A 14,227-nucleotide genomic window follows, 5' to 3' on the forward strand; every position below is an offset into this window, starting at 1 on the left:
ATCACAATAGATTGGTCTCCGTTAAAAGCCATACTCGGTCTATCATTCTATTATCATCAAATTAGACATCTTTTTTTATGACGACATATCATTGTCACAGAAGTCTCGTGAAGTTTTGGGGACGAACTTAATTCGCGAAAAAGTGCTACCCTCATGCGCTATACAGTGACTATAAAAGTTCCTTTTGGGGAAGCCAATAACGACATTTTTTACCAAGTCACATTGATGCTTCGTCTACGTTATCACTGAAAGAAGATGGGGAGTTTGTCTAAGTAAAAGCTTTACTGCTTAAAAAACGGTTTAAGGTCACTTCAGTCTCTTGGGGGTAGACCAAAAAAAAAAAATCACTCGGGAACGAAATCGTTTTCCCGCCAAAATGGACCAAATCGTCTAGACGTGATATAGCGGTAATTGGTTCTAAAAACCACATGGGAGAGTCGCGAAAATGACGGGTATTAGAAAAAGAAATAGAGAGAGAGAGAGAGACGGAGAGAGATTGGATTAGAATAGTTAACCGCCAAAAGTCCAAGGGCATATATATCTTTATTTATTAAATCGGAAGGATGACGAGTTACCAGAATTCACACATCTAATCATTTTCTGCTTCTGTAAGCCCCCAAATTGAATCCTGACCAATTTGTTTGTGGAAAACCTATCAGTTGGAGCGTATGATACTCCTCATGCGGTGAGCTTCATAGATCAACCGTCATAAGACGTTTAGAGAAAAAAGACAAAAATATGTTCTTATTTTGGCCTACATTTCAGGAAGTAAGTGAAGGAACTGAGATCCAGTTTCATGCCCAATCGCTCTAGGATGACATGGATGAGGCTTCTTGAGGCTGCGTGGGAGTGTGGCTTGGTCGGCAATGGCGGATGTTTCATGCGCTTGCGGATGAAAATATATCTACTTCCGGTTGCTATAACCAAATATAATTGGGTGTCTGGTATACTAGATCTGATAATACTGTTTAAAAATTTGAGGGAGCACAGCACGGTGTATAGAGGCAAATTCCTTCTTTGTTTAAGTCGCGAATGAGCGAGCGAGCTAACATATAGTGATAAACATTGACAAACTACTTATAAAATGTGAGTGTGGGTGCGTAAGTATGTAGTAGTGTGAGTGTTTGTGTGTGTGAGGGTGTGTGTGTAATTTTACAAACAAGATATATCATAATTATTATCGTTAAGCCTATAGCTGGTTTACTGTCAAATCGGTTTTGTAAATCCAACGTTTTCCTTTTATCGCGTCTATCTGTCTCATATACCTCAATCAATTAATATATTTGCATTCTCTCAAGATCTGGAATATTATTATGTTCTTATTGAATTAGAATTCAACTGTGCTCTCTAATTTTCATTATATCGAAAGCGATTTCTAATTTGCTGTTGTTGCTTTGATTTATTGGAGTCTCTAAATGCAAATAATAACGTTAGGTTAACCGCTGTTTCGACAGTACGCAACTCTCTTACCAATGTTCAATAACACTCGTATCATACAATGTTACATGAGTTTTCGACAGCGAAAGACAGTTCCCTGCTCTCTTAAAATGCAAATGGCGGTGTCGCTGATTACATAATAAGTTCGTAGGAAAATTATACACGCGGGGTGATCTAAATAAAGTCCGTGAAGAGGCACAGAAGTAGAGCACGAGTCCACTTCATAGTGACGGGGCCCCGGCCGCTCGGGGTATCCACGTTCACCGTCCATGTCGTTGGAGGCGTAGCGACACTACCGCGGGCCTTGTTGAAATGATCAGCATGGCTAATTTGTAAAACAAATAGAGGTCGCTAGTTGAAGGGCCAGAAGGATGCGATCTTCAGAAGCTTTGGACGAACGGACAGAGAGAATTGGGAAAAATTGGGGGCATTGGGTACAAGTTAAGAAATTTGTGGAAGTTATCATTATGATTTTGCATAACTTTTCAGGTCTATCAAATAGAAATATTTGACCATGTATATATTAATTTTGATAAAATGATGGTTTAGATAAACGGGATAAACCTCGAGCATCCTGATATAAACCCTATCAAAAGCAAGGGCAGACAAAAGTCGACCCACCACTCAATTTCACTCGAGATGCTACATGATGCAGTTCACGTCCCTGTGTCAGTGAACAAAATACTTTAAAGAGGAACCCATATACGATTCGCAAATTAAGTTAAGTTGTTGATTAATAATAATAGGCAGTTGTTATAACTGAAATACACATTAATGTATAACATTGAAATAATAATTAAGGTGTTCTACGCAACCGAATCCAATTTTGTACTTTAATAAAAATTATATCTTTTAATTTCTTTTTGATAAAATTACCGAAATGTTCTGAGCGACATGACGGAAAACAGGTTTACATTATTTATCATTTAGTAGTACAAAGATTATAATTATCGTCACTCATCAGCCTACCATACATGAATATAGTTTAATATCTGAAATTCACCTCTATGAGAGGGGGATTATAATTTTATTATTGATTATCGTAGACTAATTAATTGGGATTATTTTTAGTATTTCTCACTGTACAAAAGTTACACGACATTACTTTGGACAATGTATAAGTTGTCTTTCACATGAATGTCCATGAAATAGCTTATAGAGCCCGTTTGCATGGTTCCACTGCATGTGGAATGTTTGTTTCATGCAGTAGATCTGTTTGTTAAGTGTCATGATATGGGTGTTCATGCATGCAAACAAGGCATATTTGTGTATTTATTTATAAATTTTGTCATTGATATGTGATATATATTTTATTCTAGTATGCAGTTTTCTGTTATCAAGAGTCTAATGACACACTGTGTGTTTGTTAATGGCATGACAATACAAAATAATTCAATTGAAATTCAATTGAATTGTATCTTGAAACAAGAGCATTTTTCTCTTGAGTCGCATCTTACAGTTAAGAATACGAAGAAAAATGCCGAGAACTGGCGCAGACCTTGATATGCATAGTTGTTACTGTATCACTTGTACGTGAAATAATGATATTGTGTTCTTTCTCTCAAACTCCCCCCCCCCCCTCTCTCTCTCCATCTCTTTCCATGCTTTCTGCCCGCTTCACCCTATCTCTTTCACTCTCTCTCTCCTCTCATGCACGTATCAGAGCAATCATTCCTCAGTGACTCTCCGAAGATGAAGTTCCTTGCTACAGCGACAATGCAAGAAGAAACAATCGAAGTCGCTAACAAAGTCAATTACGATCGAACCTCAAGAAGACAGCGCAATGCTTCACCACCAACCCTCTTCAATCGAATTAAGTCTCCTCTCCCTTCCAGCTCACTTTCATATCGTTCCATACCGAGAGAGATAGCCACATCGACAAATGTGATTATTGAAATTGAATTTAGAAAAATACCACAACAGACAATTCAAGCACTTGCCCGGTACATGGTCATCGGGAGAGAATGGAGGGTTTCTTTGCTGATGTGGAATATAATGGTGCTTGCCTTGGTGATGGGAAAGAAAATTAAATGACCTACCGAGAAATTTAGGTTGTTTTTTATCGTGAACTTTGAAATGCATGTGTTCCGAAGTTTTCAAGGCAAATAAAGAACCGAAGGGAAAAATAGAAAGAAGTGAATAGGTAAATGATACAGTTACATTAGCAGAACGGACTCGAGACCGGTCAAAGTTAGTACGGTTATTTCCAATGGCATCATCGGTCAGTTTAAAGTCGGTTTCGGTGGTGCGACTATTGCATTTAGGAATTATTAATGTCATGACTTCAATAACCGACTTAGGTGTAGGCTTACTCAACTCTTGAATACCTGAAGGTCATGCATGGGATAATATTTTCAAAACCGTAATGCCCCCCCCAAAAAAAAATGAGAGAGGACAACCCATGAATATAATGGCATAAATAAAATCGATTTGCATTCAGTTTGAGCTCAATTTTTTTTTCTATTCCGTAGCATCTAAAGTCTATATGGTCAAAAATTCACTTGTAAATGTAAACATGGCGGTTGAAAGCGTATTATGTTTTACTGACATTGCAACAGGTTTCCCGAATCCGTTCATACATATACTGGTCTTCAATAACTTACCATTCTTATACACATTCCAGATATCGCAGATCGACACAGATTGAGTTTCCAATTTCGTTAATCATGTTAATTCTCACTGTCCAATTCGTTTTTGTTTCCAAATATTATACTCATGTCTTTAATACTCCGTATTGAATAGTATTATGCAAAAATGAGCATCTCATGTCCGATAGCTGCTCATTCGAATTTAACTCTTTGATTGAACGGGACACTGTCCCGATACAACCTACATGCCTGGGACTGTCACATGAAAGAAACCGTCCCCAGACCGATCAAAACTACCACGTTATTTCCAATGGCATATCCTCAATCGATTTGGTGCTGACTTCATTGATATTACTGTATCAGGAGTCTGCCTATTACTTACGTATTATGGAGAGGTGCGAATTTTATTGATGATTTTCGTGTTTGTTTGTTAGTTTGTAAGTTTGTGAATTGGAGGTATATACTGTAGGGTTGCACGTTGATGATTCAGCCCATAAAAGTTGGTTGTTGAACATGATGTCTGACTGTGTGTAACAAAAATGAGGATAACTGGATGCAAAGGTGGCAATACACTGCAAAAACTTCGGTGTTGATTTAACACCAGCCCGAAATCTATACATGTCCACACCAAAGAGGTGTGAAACAAAACCAGTTTGGTTTTGGTTTATAACGCCATGCAGATAGGTGTTTATACAGCACCGATTAGTATTAAAACAGCATCGGTTTGATTCCAAACTGGTGTTGTTTCAATATACTTCTCTGGTGTGGACATAGATTCCGGGCTGGTGTTAAATCAACACCGGAGATTTTGCAGTGTAGTACTCTGTTAGAGGGCCTGCAGGTTGACTCATTGTGGGACTTCATGGTGACTTTTTTTAAGTTGAAAGATAAAACAAAATCATGAATTCAAACAAATGCGTATTCCCTTTGCACAAATCGTTTTTTTTTCTTTCTCCCCTCCATCCCCTGTTTTTTTTTAAATATTATTGATCAGGAAGAAAAAAAATATACATAAAGCAATTGCCTCTGACTCCCCACCCCCCCCCCCCCCCACCAAGTGGCGCGAACCATTGAATGTTGGCGTTGGTATGATTGTGGGAGTGTGTGGGTGAAATGCTGTGTGTTACTGGAAAGGACAAGACCTTGAGAATAATATTTGTGTTTGCATTCCGAAAACCATTTTTTAAGGAATTAGCAATGCTTATTCATACAATTATAACAATAATGATACACAGCCGATCCATGATTATGTAACCATATTTGGGGAAAAAGAGGCATACGACGGAAGCACTCAAGATAAACAAAAAGAATGAAAGGTAATTTTTATTTACTTTCAAATTCATGGACATTAGATAAATTGCGAAACAAAATAAACTATAAAACAAATAAAATAAACCATAAAACAAAGATAACGGAAATGACGCGGTTTGCAATGCACACATTCAGATCTCTTCAACCAGTTTAGGATGACGACGGATGCGATTGCGATGACGAAGAAATGGAAAAAAATACGCTGCCCTAAATGATGACGTCATCTGGAGTGTTGATATTCACTTAAGACGTCTGTCAATGCTAGAAGGCCTGTCACACCTCGGCTCGGATCCGTTGCAAAAAAATAAACGCAACTACAAAATCAATCGCAAGTCTGTAATATACGCGTTTGATTGGTTTAGAATCAAGTTGCGATTGATTGCAACTCCTTCTGAAACAGTTCCTGGTGGGTGATTCATGAAGCTGTTCGTAAGTGAAGAGCGACTTTAAAAGCGACCGGTGAACATTTCTAACACCAGAACACGCTAAACCATCGCTAATACCATTTACCACAAGAAATGACCACCAGTCGTTTTAACTTTCGTTTTAACGATCCCCTGGACGATTGACCTAACAGTGCAATGCTACTTCAGCATTAACTCATTCTGGTATCTGGAATTAAAATCGTGATATCAAGATGTGTATGATTTGTTATATCAACACTTATATCTTGATATCGATTACATTATGTTCTCAGCAAAACTGTGGGTAATTTCTTGTCAAGTAAAAGGATGATAAAAAGGAAGTGGTAAAAAAGGAAATGGTGGTGACTTCTGACCGCTGTTTATTTTTATCAAATTTTTCCCTCCTGACGAGATTTTCCTGGACCCTGTCTGACAAGAAGTTACGATTGATCCAATCAATCGTAACTCTAAGGAAATCCATCAGTGTCACAGTTTTTCTTCCGGAAGTTTGCATAATGTCCTTGGTAAACAAAAAGAAGCAAAGTGATTTTTAAGAATAAAAAAGAATGCATGAATACACATCATAGTTACAAAATATTTTGAACAAACATGCATAATAGATGTTGACATTGCTGGCCGTCCATAGTTGTGATTGATCACATCAATCGCAACTCTTTGTAAGACGGGGCCCTGGTACGCTTCTAGATCATAAACGAAGAAAAGTATGCGATTTCATTCGGAAGGATTGGCTGATTCATTGTGGGAGACAGCATTTGGACGGCGCCTTAAGGATTCTCGGAGATAATATAGACCACCATAACATAAATCTAGATTTATTTTTAACCCCAGTTATTAAACGACATTGCCCTTCTATAGTAAAGATTATTTTCTTTGATCCCATTGGAGAAGTTTCATTATTATTTTGTTCCCCTGTCTGTTAACGTATCCTTTATCCTACACACCGGTCAATTACGACAAGGGATCGGCCATGATGGATTGCGACGTCATCCTAAGGTAAACACGTGACTTGCAGATATGACGCTAAATCAAACCTGTCCGACTTCACACCCACAAGGGCCACCGATCTATCTCGCCTGGGGGTTAGGTTAATTGGATTATGTGTGAAATACTTACGACATGGCCAATTTGCCGAGTGCCTATCATACATTTGTTTTTTTCAGATAGAGATATTACGGCCTTTAAAAAGATTTATTCAGTGATCAACGCTGTTCATCGATATGTTGGATAAATGCAGACTACCGGGTGTAAATCTATTCATTTTGTCAAATTCCATTTTTTGTAAATGTCATTAAGCATTTACATCCCAAACAAATCTTTTTTTAACAACTTTTATCATAATACTGCAATAATTCAATTTTTTTAATTCAAAACTTAATTTACTATTCACTTTTTTCATATGTGTACAATTATCTTATGATAATAAAGAAGGATTAGTATATACTTGTACTATAGCTTGTACAAAAAATATCTTTGATATCGTACGACTTTATTTTCCAAACAGCAAGAGAGGAAAATAATCCAAACGATATGAATAACATCGGATGACAAATGTTTGGAATACAGTGTAAACTTTCAGAGCGAACAAAAGTATGCCTTTACTAGACTAGAGTCTAGGAGCGCGATAGTACATGCCCAATAATAACAATTTCTGATAGAATATTTAAAAAAACATTCAAACTATAAAAATGTAAAGTAAAGTATTGAGCCAAACTTGAATATTTTGGGAATATGTATCATTATAAACGCTCTCCGTCAGAGATATATAAGTTAGAATAAATCACCAGCATAAAAAAAAGAAAGCCAGCCGAAAAAAACCAGCGCATTGGATATTGTCGATCCATGGTTAAACAAAATACATCTCCCCCAGTTTCATCCATCATGTCCAGCTTTCCCTGACGGAGAAGATGATGGAATTTTCCTTTTCGGCTCGGTAATTGGATTCACTCCCCATATTAATGGCAGAGCAAACAAGAAATACTGGTGTTGTCTGGCAAATTTGTGCGATATTTAACTGCCATGGCAACAAATGAGCGACCGGAAAAATGATAGATTTCATCGGCATCTCCGAATGAGCGAACGCAAACTTCATTAAACCGAGAGGGGAGATGAATTTACTGTTTGATGGCGTATCAAAAGAACTCTCATTATTCAAGAAGGCAGTCAACTTAAACAAAAGAAAGAGAGAGAAAAAAATAAGGGGGGGGGAAGGTGGCTTCATCGAATGGACAAATTATACTTTATTTTGGGAGCATTCTGTATGTGGTTCCGTACATCCATTTTGTAGATGAGGAATTATATCTAACTTGGCCATTATATCTTTAATGATTAGCAAAGTTATTTATACGTCCTTCTACCCGAATTATACGTGTTAAAGGGAAATTATTTGCCGTGTCCCGTTTTACAATTTTTGCCGTAAGGTTCTTTTGGCTCTTTCTTTAACAGGTCCTCCCCTATGGCGACTTTCCTTACTTTCCGTCTCCTTCTTCTTCTTCTCCTCCTTCTTCTTCTTCTTCTTTTCTCCTTGAGTGCACACATAGTTACCAAGAATGCGTATATTTGAATGCAGGATAAACGAGCAGTGGCTTAGATTAAACGCCTTGTTCATGGGCATACGTACCATAGCTTTGGATCGAACCTCGAACTTCCATGTGTCTTGTCAGGCGCCTTAGACCACTTCCTCCACAGCACCTCCACACTTGATAGGCCTATTCATCAACCTATGGTTGACGCCACAGTCACACCGGGGAAAGTGACTCTAGACTGACCAAAGCCTTCACGTTAATTTCTAACGGCAGACCATCAATCGGTTTGGACTCGGCTCATTTGGTGAGACTGAAGAATATGAATTCCCTCTATGGACAGTTTCAAGGACTTTACATTAATTGGTTAGGCTAGGGGTAAACCGGAACCGAATCAGCTGCGAATCCATCCGAATAGACGTGTTCGGGACGATTCGAAGCGTATTCTGTTCTCCCTCCCCGAATGCGAGAAAATTCGGGAGGGATTCTGCCCGTTTTGAGACGTTCAAAACCAGCCGAATACGCTCCGAAATACGAAATACTCAAGAATGTGGCCGCGTCAAATGTCATTCGGCCCACATTCGGGATGTATTCGGATGGACTTATCTTAGATTCGGAGAGGTATTCGGCCCGAATTTATTCGGGAGAATTTGGTTTTGGTGTAACCATAGCTTTAAGTATAGGAAAATCACCACTTGGTAAACACCCAATTCGTATACTCCCCGTTAGATCTCATCCCACATGGAGGTTTTATTTTCCTAATTACAAATCCAAATAATTTGATAGAAGCGCTGTGGTGTAGCGGTTCTGACTCTCACCTTGTAATCAGAGGGCCGTGTGTTATCCCACCATGGCCTAGCATCCTTTGGCAAGGCGTCAATCCACAATTTGCCACTCTCCACCCAGGTGTTAAATGGGTACCCGGTAGGATGCGAAAGCCAAAATGTAGTATGCATGCCTAGCAATTAGTCTTATTGGAACTCTTGTTGAAATGCTCCCCAGAGAGTGGAATAGGTGCATACATTCTATGCGGGTATGCAAGGATCCGATGACAGGGGTAATAACATGTCTGTAAAGCGCTTACAGACGTCGTTCCGATGTGTGAAGCGTTGTATAAATGCGGAATATTATAATAAATTTAGTTCATACATGTATTTTGAATCCTTATTCAGAGTATAGTGTTGTCGCACGGGTGTAGATACAGAACGTCATGCTATTCGGCGGGGGGGGGGGGGGTGGTGACACAATGGTTTATCCCCTTGCTGATAGAATTTGCGCTAGTGGCGTTGTATGTGTATTATTGTGTATAGTAATTATGATGAAGTTGGAAAATGTGTGAGTTCATGACTTCTTCCCACTTTAAAATTAGAAACAATTATTGTTCTTAACATTAAATAATTTGAAGTTTTAATATTGAGGGAAAGATTCAAGGATGAAGAAAATAGTTTTAGAGGATTAGCGATCGAAGTATAAAATACCAAATGCATTGAGTAAAATTAATACAACCAATTCAATCATCATAATGTATAAATCATGATCATTTAAGTGGAAATGGCGAAGATAAGGAAATCTAAGGATTTAATCGTTATACGACAAGCCAAAATAGAATATATATATATATATATATATATATATATATATATATATATAATATAACATATAACATAATATTTTTACTCTTTAGCGTCGCTCTATACATTCATAAGTGATTCAACACTGACAATTTATATTTTGGTTGGACTTGGCCTTGAAGTTTAAGCGAGAAAATAAACATCACGAAAACGTCTTGTAGGCGCAGCATTTCTTCTGAGCTGATTTCTGAGAAGCAATCTGACACTCCATTTGAATGTCAATCGGTCCATACTCGCCACAACAGGCAAACATTTCAATGTTTATTTTGCAGCCGATATACCCCGATGCTAAATACTTGATGTAAAGCCTTTTTCTTCTTCCCGCCAAAACGACTATCAACACCACTTCTTTCCATTTTCAGTCCCTACTTATTTATCAACAAAAGTTAAACATGCTAGCAGGCACCCTTTTTAAATATAGTAACCCCATGATAGATCTTAACCAACATAATGAATGGAAAATTGAAACATATCAGAATGTAATTCATCCAAATATATCAGGAAACATACTCATTTAAAAGATAATTTCTTAAGCGATTGTTAGGGCGATTCTGATTTTTTTTAAATGAATGAAAACAGCAAGTTTGTATTTAGTTTGAAAACTGAGTTCGCGCATTATATCGTTGTGATCTAATCTTATTCAATTGGTCGATTTTTTTTTTCATAGGAGCAAGTTCGCTTCAAAGGCTAATTATACCCCCAGGAAACTCGTAATGAATCATTTGAGCACCGCCGAAGGTCACAAAATCGATCATGTCCCATTTTAGATTTTAGTCATTGGAATACGATCAAATGTCACATTGATTTATTAATTGCGTCTCTCTAATTAATGTAACATACATTACTTTATACTGGTGTACGAACTTCGTAATACACATCGTAAATATAGTCCTACATGAACACACAAACTTGTCATTTGCTGCCCCCGTACGGCAGTCAATGTCAACATCAATACCGGACATATCGAACTAAAACATGAAGAGACCCTATAATTGATACTCAAAATGTCAACATGAGGGTCCTCCCTTTCCACCAGAACTTCCCTTTCTATTGGAGCACAACGGGCCGATAAAACGACGCATCTTTTCCCGCGCAAATTTATTCTTCCCGCCCTTGTCCCCAGACGAATCGCATAAGTGTATTCTAATAGGCCCGTGGGAATACGCGGTGTAAGTCAAGATGTAAATGTCGATGTAATGCTTCTCGTTCAAATGTCACTTCTCTCGCCTTCTGGCGACTAGTATCACATTAACTGCAGTAACCACCCTCCTATAAATATGGTGCACTCTGGATGCACTCATTGATGTTCATGATATGATTTCAGTTCTGATTTTGACTGTCTACCTTAATGAATGACGTCATTAGAAATCATAATGATATTAAAATCAAATCATTGTCATGGTTTTAATCATGAAAGAGATAGCCTATGGATAGTAATTTATTGTAATTTCATCATTTGCTTACAGGGAGTCACTTGGAGCAACTGATGTTTCTAGCTTGTAATATTCTCAAGTGAAAAAATTACTTTGTTCAAATTTGACTAGAAAATGACGACGTTGGCATGTTTCATACGAGTATCCGTACGACGTATATACGCGATGTCGTATATATACGTCGTATAGGTTGCTAGGGCTTCTTCGTTACGCTAGTTTGGTAACTCATGACAATAAAACCCCGCACTAAGTTTGTGCAAAAGATTAATATGAATTATTAGTGAGCTGCGTTACGAAAATAAGTTACGAATGATCCCTTAACGTACCGATGCGTCTGGATAATCATCTATTAAGTTATCGTAATTCCATACGTCGTGTGAGTACGAAATATTTGCTATTCTGAAAGCGATATTTGATCTAAATGCCATTTTGGAAGACTTTTCCCCCGAACCCTTTCGTTTGATAAACGTATGTTTATCTTGCGAATGTGATTTCAAGATGAATATTGCTAAATCACTTCAAACGTTTGTCCATGGAAACATAGCTCAAACTAATAGGGATCGTTCTCGATATCCTATCACCTTGGAGCGCCTCAGGAGACGCGACCACGAGTGATGCTTTGAAGACAAGAGTAGTTCCAATTCTGCACTCTGTTTGCATTCGTGTGTGACCAAAGTAGCGCTCGGGGACCCCAGGCACGGCACAATCAAACAAGATTGAATTCCGATGCCGACTTGTTTGCGTCTGTATGTTCCTTCGCTCTGTTTCTGTTTAAAACGTCATGAATAGCAATTAGTGGTGAAAGGGTCTGTAGAAACGGGTGAAAAACAACTTCATAATTGTTTTGTTTCGCTCTGGGTGTCTTTCTTTTTTCGAAGAATAACCTCAGAGTCCTTTGTCGGGTATGATAGATAGAATAAGAGAGAATCTAGAGGACTGCTATCACCTTTACACTGTCTTCTGAGATAAAATTGTTCAAAATGACGGGCTAGATCCTAATCAGGTGATAGACTAAAAAACATCATGTGACCAGTCATTTATTTAACTTTACAATGAAATTGTATAATTTCCATAATAATTATATATTATTATAATCTACCAATTGCTGGATATTATGTCGAAATCTTTCTCTCAATCTTTAAAAACAGAACAAAAAATCATTCAGGAAGACCAATCATTTTACTTTCTTGCTCTGTTGACTCGCATCGTTTAAGATATTTTCCTACATAGGCCGATGTACGCCATAGTATGCTCTTGTCATTTTTTTTCATTACTGATTACGCGACTGAAATGAATTGTTTACCGAATAATATTTCAAATCATATTTTAATTCATTGCTGATAACATTTATTGACCTTGCGATTATCAAAGTTATGCCTTTATTGTTTCATTGGATTTAAAATAACATAACGAAATATCAATAAAGTGTGCTTATTTCTTTTTGTATTTTTTTAATCGTCATAAGCTTACAGACCACGCTTTTTATCACAGCGCCATCTTCCGCTCAAGTATAATTGTTTAATCTTACATTGACCATGTTGACAGATGAATTACTTATTTAATGTGTTTCTCTTTCTTTTTTTTCCACAAATATGATTGGAAATTCCATGAGCACTACCAGGCAAAATGTCGTAGATAAAATTGTCGTAGATAAGAATATCGTATTTATTGGCTACGACAATTACAGTGCTTAGAAAATTAAAAAGCAAAGTACTCTACACTTAGTTTTTTTAGTGCCTTAACCGCAATTGATTTAGGAACAAAAGATGAGACGAATTTTCCCTCTTTACTAATGGCTTCTGCAATTTCGTGTTGCTTTTTATAACTGTAAACAATTCATTCGTTCTAATTAGCCGGTGGGGGTTCCACTTAGTTAGGGAAATGTTTGCACGTTATTCTAGACGTCAATGTTGACAGAGCTAAGTGATATTTGCCAAAAGGAAACAGAAAATGTTTATCGATCATTATAATATTTAAGAATTTGATAGGGCTCAACAAAAGGGATATTGAATCGAAGAGTTATACAGATTTTCTTCCTTCGAACAGATAAGAGGGATGAATAGTTTTGCCTGTGGCTATGACATTTCTATCTAACAAACATTTAGTAACCTTTTCTTTCTTATCTCTAGAACGTTAGATGCCCCCTTTTAGTCAGAAATACCGTTTCTGTATTGGCTTTGGTTCTATCTTCTCTGCATGGATCCTTGATATTCATATATGTATATGCAGTAAGTATTGTAATTGAATTTTATATTAAAAAATAGATAGCAAAATTTAAGTTTATTAAAAAAAATACTAATCAAAGAATAGGCTTTAAGATAAACAGCCAGTTTTTAGCTTTACAAGACTTCCGAGAAGAACATAGGACCACCAAAAATGAGAAAAAATGTAGAGAAAGAAACAATGAAATATAGACGGGGTGTTGAGGGGGGGGGGGGGGGGGAGGGGGAGGGGGGGGGGGGAGGGGGAGAGGGGGGATAGAATAAGAGAGAAAGAGAGTGAGAGAGTTGCTCAGATAGACAGGAAGAGACATGAAAGAAAATTTTAAAAATAAAGAGAGGGAAAAACAGACAAAAAATGATAAAAGAAACAAAAAGTGAGAAATCTAGAGGAGTAGGGAAGAGAAAGGGAAAAAAGAGAGAAGATAGAATAAAAAATGAGAAGAAGGTGAGAATTTCTCAGATATAGAGATAGAGAGAAAGGGAAAGAGAAGGATAAAGGAGGACGAAGGAAAGGGAGTAATAGAAATTATGAGTCTTATGTAAGTAATGTAACCATGATTACCGTAAGAAAAGAAATAAAAAGTCCACGAAAATTAAGTTTGGTATCGTACCATAAAATCAATTTAATATACAGAGGATAGTCATCACACCAAAATGTAAA

This window comes from Lytechinus variegatus, chromosome 18, assembly GCF_018143015.1.
Source record: "Lytechinus variegatus isolate NC3 chromosome 18, Lvar_3.0, whole genome shotgun sequence".
Lineage (NCBI taxonomy): Eukaryota > Metazoa > Echinodermata > Echinoidea > Temnopleuroida > Toxopneustidae > Lytechinus > Lytechinus variegatus.